Source organism: Zootoca vivipara, chromosome 7 (genome assembly GCF_963506605.1).
Source record: "Zootoca vivipara chromosome 7, rZooViv1.1, whole genome shotgun sequence".
NCBI lineage: Eukaryota > Metazoa > Chordata > Lepidosauria > Squamata > Lacertidae > Zootoca > Zootoca vivipara.
In genome coordinates, this window is record NC_083282.1 from 93743736 (window position 1) to 93749981 (window position 6246).

Here is a 6246-nt window from a genome sequence, read left to right on the forward strand (position 1 = left end):
GTTGTTTAGTCGTTTAGTCGTGTCCGACTTTTTGTGACCCCCATGGACCAGAGCATGCCAGGCACTCGGTCCAGTATACCTGAAGGAGCGTCTCCACCTCCATCGCTCTGCCCGGACACCGAGGTCCAGTGTTGAGGGCCTTCTGGCGGTTCCCTCACTGCGAGAAGCCAAGTTGCAGGGAACTAGGCAGAGGGCCTTCTCGGTAGTGGCACCCGCCCTGTGGAACACCCTCCCACCAGATGTCAAAAAGAAAAACAACTACCAGACTTTTAGAGGACATCTGAAGGCAGCCCTGTTTAGGGATGCTTTTAATCTTTAAGAAATTAGTGTACTGTATTCTAATATTTCTGTTGGAAGCCACCCAGAGTGGCTGTGGAAACCCAGCCAGATGGGCAGGGTATAAATAAATAAATAATAATAATAATAATAATAATAATAATAATAATAATAATTATCCACTGCCCTATACCCATAGTTCTCACAACAAAAAATTACAATATAAAACAACAACACAAAATGCATAGCAAAAATAGGAATGAAAACAAGCTAATGATCCCTGCTTCCACAACATGTTTAAAAGGGCATCAAATGTCAACCAACCAAAGGCCTGGTTAATGAGGAACATCTCCTGGCACCTAAAGGTGTATAATTCAAATGACATGATTTGAATTCGGGTCTTTGTGTGTTCGCAGCTAAGCCTTGTAGCCAGTATGCTCTCTGGACTCGGGAGTCATTTTTGAAACGATGGGGAGCAGCGGAATAGGCAGCCTAATGGAGTGGTTAGCCTAGACCCAAGAGGTAAAGGGACCCCTGACCATTAGGTCCAGTCATAACCGACTCTGGGGTTGCGACGCTCATCTCGCTTTATTGGCCAAGGGAGCCGGCATACAGCTTCCAGGTCATGTGGCCAGCATGACTAAGCCGCTTCTGGGAAAACCAGAGGAGCACACGGAAATGCTGTTTACCTTCCCACTGGAGCAGTACCTATTTATCTACTTGCTCTTTGACGTGCTTTCGAACTGCTAGGTTGGCAGGAGCAGGGACCGAACAACGGGAGCTCACCCCGTCGCGGGGATTCGAACCGCCGACCTGATCGGCAAGCTCTAGGCTCTGTGGTTTAACCCACAGCGCCACCCGCGTCCCAGAGACCTGAGAGACCAGGGTTCAAATCCCTACTCAGCCATTTAGTGAGAGGGGATTTGGGTCAGTGGGACCTTTTAAAAAATAAAAAATCTTTTTTATTAGATTTTTTTCTCTTATAACAATGTCTGCAATCATTACATTACATTCAGTTTTCAATTTCCCCCTTTCCCAACTGACTTCCCTCAACTTCCATCCCTGGTTTATTACCTCTCATATTACAATCTGCTGTTTGTATATACTTCCATATTGTCACACTATTATGTTTCTTGTTCTTTACAAATAAAATTGCAAATGTTTATTTAAATCCTGCCAATGACTCTATGTTTTTTTAAAAATAATTTTTATTGGATTTTATAAACAAACAAAAAAGAAAAATACAAAAAAGGAAAAATACAAAACAATTTCAACAAATCTTATTCCCCAAAATTCTTCACATCTCAAAATAAAAATAAAATATTATCATACTTCTCAACTTCAATTCTAAACATTTCAGACTTCCTCGTGCCCCCTTCTTGAGTTCTCTAAAATTTCATTAATTATTGCAGTTTCCAATTCTTACCACCCTTTCTTTCTTCCCAATTATTACTTCTTTTTAACCATTAATCCTTTATATTTCACATTACCTTCCCCCCCCCCAATATTCTCTACCCTTTTACCCAGAAATATTTCAACTTAATAGTCCAGTTCTTTTACCCCTTTTTAATTCCCACTTAGCAACTAAATCTACCCCCTTTCCTTGGAATCGGTGTCTCCAGAAGTTACAGCCCGCTCCTAATACAGTCCAAAGTCAGACCATTTTTTATCAGTCCATAAAATTTCATACAATTCTCATTCACCCCACTCCTGCTCTGTCCCAGTCTAAATTTTGCTGAACCCTTTCACCCCCCCTGCTGTATTCCCATCACTTTATTTCCATTTACCTTCTCTTTCTGCCCCCTCCCTATTTTCTTCTCCCCCTCTTCTCACCGGGGTAGCCACCTTTTTGTTTTCCCCTTTTTGGGGGGGCATTATCACCACCCTTCCCTGTTTCTCCTCTCTATGTTTTTTGTTTTGTTTCAGCAAATATGATTAAAAGGTTCCCATTCTTTTTCAAAGTCACTATTGTCTTTTTCACAAAGCGTCTGTCTGTTAACTTTGCCAACTCTGCATAGTTCATCAACTTCTCTTGCCATTGTTCCTGTGATGGTATTTCCCCAGTCTTCCAATTCTTGCTGCTGTCGTCGCATACATGAACAATGTTCGTTTTTCTTTCGGTAGTTGACCCAAAATTCCTATCAGAAAAGCTTCTGGTTTTTAAGTAAAAGTCATTTTAAACATTTTTTTTCAATTCATTATATATCGTTTCCCAAATGGGTCAGTGGGACCTTGAATCACAGTCACTGCCTCTCGCCCCTAACCGACCTTGCAGGGTTGCTGTGAGGATAAAATGAGGAGGGGTGAAGAACTGTGAACACCACCTTGAGCTCCTTGGAGGAAGGGGGTATAGAAAATTAATGATAACATTGATGTAAAAATCAAACTTCAAAATTCAGGAGGAAACACCAGCCGAGTCGTGGAGTTTCCACTTATTATATGGCAGTTTTGAAATCTTGCGGCCTTTATTGCGTCCATTTCCCATCGTGACTCTGTGGCCAGGCCACCAAGACGTTTGCATGTTGCAGCGCAGGAACCAAAGCCGTGCGGCAGAAGACTTCCTAGTCCTGGGATGGCGGACAAAATAACATTATCCGGACCACAAGATTCATCGTCCAAACCCCTGCGACGCAGGAATCTCTTACCCAACATGGGGCTCAAACTCACGACCCAGAAATTGAGAGATTCATACTCTACCCACTGAGTTATCTCAGCTATCCTATGCGTGGGCTAGAAATCGCCATAGGTTGTATACACTTTCACCAGAATTTTTATTGATGAGAAACACTGAAAAACAAAAAAGAAGTTCTACCAGTGCTTGACTGGTAACACAGAACGTAGCTACTTTATAACATGATCATGGGCCACCCATAAAATATGAAACAATGCAGCTACATAAGAACACGAATAATTCCCAAAATACTGTATACAGTTATGAACGTGGATCCTGTTTCTGGCTGGACCTCCATACTACATGGAAATGCTTCTTTGCTTGTCCTTAATTGCCCCTGCCACATTTGCCATCCTCTCCTGACACAACAGTCCCGGCATCCCACAGCCTTCGAGAACCACCGGCAGAAGCCCTGACGCTGAAGGGGATCTCCAATGCTCGGATGAGGGGAGCTGGTTGCCTTCATGCTCTGCTTCCCAGTAGCAGCCAGGCAGATGCCTCTGGGGAGATGGTGAAGCTGAAAGTTGGAAGATTCAGGAGAGGAGCTAAACTGAGGAACTCATTCCCACAGGAGGCAGCGGTTGCAGCCATCTCGGGCAACTTTGGGAGAGGATTATACACGTTAATGCAGAGGTTTTCAGCGTTTTTGGGTCCACAGCTTCCTTGGCCAGCTACATGCTTTCTGTGGCACCCCTGTGGGGCTCAGGAGCCCAGTTATGCCACCCCTTGCCTGCAGAGCTGGCAGCCCTCTCGCCCCTTTTCGAACACCTTCCCTTGTGGAGGGTTCCCTCCTCTCCATTCCCCTCTCCTTGGGAGTCCTCTGGGCAGCTGCTGCTGCTGCCCCTGATCTCTGAGCTGCCCCCCCCCCCCGGTCCAAAGAGAGATGTCTCGTCACACTGCCCCACAGGGGCCTGGGAAGCATCTCCTGGCCAGCCCCCAGGGCCGGCGCCTCCATTTAGGCAAACTAGGCCATGGCCTAGGGCGTCGAAATGGAGGGGGCGCTGTCAAGCCTGCCCGCCGCCTGCCGGCCCCTCCACGCGCGTTGCCGGAGCCTGGCGGGTGGCTGCTCGGCTCCGCCCCTGAAATGGAGGGGGCGCTGGTGAGCCTGCCCGCCGCCCACCTGCGCTGCCGCCAGCGCTGGGAGCAACGAGCGAGCGGTGGCAGCGCCTGTAGCTGAAGCCTTCAGCTGTGGGCGCTGTTGCTGCCGCCACTGCCGCTCGCTCACTGCCGCTGAAGAGCTCACAGCGTCCCCTCCATAGGCGGGAGGCGCGCGAGCCAAAATGAGAGCTCAGCGCCCTCCTGTCTATGGAGGGGACGCAGCGGCGTCAGCGGCGTTGAGCATGCGTCATGACGCATGTGCCGAGGGGAGGCGCCAGAAGGTGATTTAGCCTAGGGCGCAAAAAGCCCTAGCACCGGCGCTGCCAGCCTCAGAGCTACATTCGCCTGCAGAGCTTGCAGCCAGAGCCTTTCCGAGGCAGAGACATGAGAGGGCATCCGAGGAGGGAAGGAAGGAAGGAAGGAAGGAAGGAAGGAAGGAAGGAAGGAAGGAAGGAAGGAAGGAAGGAAGGAAGGAAAGAAAGAAAGAAAGAAAGAAAGAAAGAAAGAAAGAAAGAAAGAAAGAGGGAGAGGCCAGGGTTGCCCGCGGCACCCGTGACCATCCTTCACGGCACACTGGTTGAAAACCACTGCGTTAATGGATGAGGATAAGGCTTGCAGTAGCTCCTAGTCACAATGGCTATGCGCTACCTCCAAGGCCAGAGGCAACATGCCTCTCTATACTACTTTCTGGATCGCAAGTGGGTGAGGGCAGAGCTCTGGCACTTTGCCCCCTGGCTTTTCGTGGGCACCTGGCGACAATAGGATGATGGACTCGAGGGGCCTTTGGTCTGACCCAGCACCCAGGCTCTCCTCACGCTCTTAAGGCATACTTTCTGCCAAGCAGGATATGAGAAGGAGCACAGAACATCTGCCGCCTTCCACAATGACGTACCATACAGATGTTTTGGACACTATCTGCTTCCGGGTTGGGGAAAGCTAGTTGCAAAATGCATCCTATGCCATGAGAGGTGGCCCCTTGCTATGCTGTAGTAGGAGATGCTGAGGTGCCCTGGATTTTGCCTCTTGGGTTGCTTGCAATGGAGCCCCCCTGTCCATCACCCCTACCCTCCTTCCTCCAGACCACAGGTCCAACAGGGGCCTTTTAAAAGCCTGGAACTTGCCTCCTCGCTGTCAAGAACATAGGAAGACCCTGTGGATTAGGCCAAAGGGGACCCCATTTAGTCCAGCATCCAGCTCTCACCGTTGCATGCGGGGAAACCAGCAAGCAGGACCTGAGTGCGAGAGCCCTCCACACTCCTGGAGTTTCCAGCAAATGGGATTCAGAAGAAGAAGAATTTGGATTTGATATCCCTCTTTATCACTACCCAAAGGAGTCTCAAAGCGGCTAACATTCTCCTTTCCCTTCCTCCCCCACAACAGACACCCTGTGAGGCGGGTGGGGCTGAGAGACTTCAGAGAAGTGTGACTAGCCCAAGGTCACCCAGCAGCTGCATGTGGAGGAGCGGAGACGCGAACCCGGTTCCCCAGATTACGAGTCTACCGCTCTTAACCACTACACCACACTGGCTCTCACGGCTGTGGAGGCAGAACAGAACCATCCTGGCTAGTCGCCATCAATACCCACCTCTTCCTCCATGAATTTGCTCCAGTCCTGAATTAAAGCCATCCTGGTTGTTGGCCCTCACTGCCTCCTGGGGGAGGGAGTTCCATAGGTTAACTATGTGCTGTGTGTTCCTATTCCCTCTGGCACTGTTTGGTCTGGCCTCGTTTTGGGACCCCTGTGTAGCTCCCCTGTCGAATGTCAGATTGCCAGCTCCTAGGGGCAGGGACTTTGGGGCTGGGTGCACTCAGGGTGGCACATGCTTCCTAGAAACCAATAAAAATAGGGGCAATGTCACTGTGCATTGAAAATCAAAATGCTCCTGCATTTGGGAAGATGTTCTGGGATCACTGAAACGCGTTGCTAATGAAGCAGCGGGGAGACCAAGGCAATGGGGTTACTAGAGAGCCAGCCTGCCCAGGAAAAAATTCACCCCAGGAAGCAGCACCCCGTCCATTTCCTGGTTCTCCTGTGTGTGTGCACCCTGGGTTACTTCCTCGGGGAGGCCCCCACCCCTGCTCAGGCCAGGCCAGGCCACCTCGCTCCCCTCCTTCCTTCCTTCGCGTCGCCAGCCTCACCTATTTTCTCCTTCGCCCGCCTCCCTCCCCCACCCCACCCCCTGGAAACTTTTGCTTTTGGC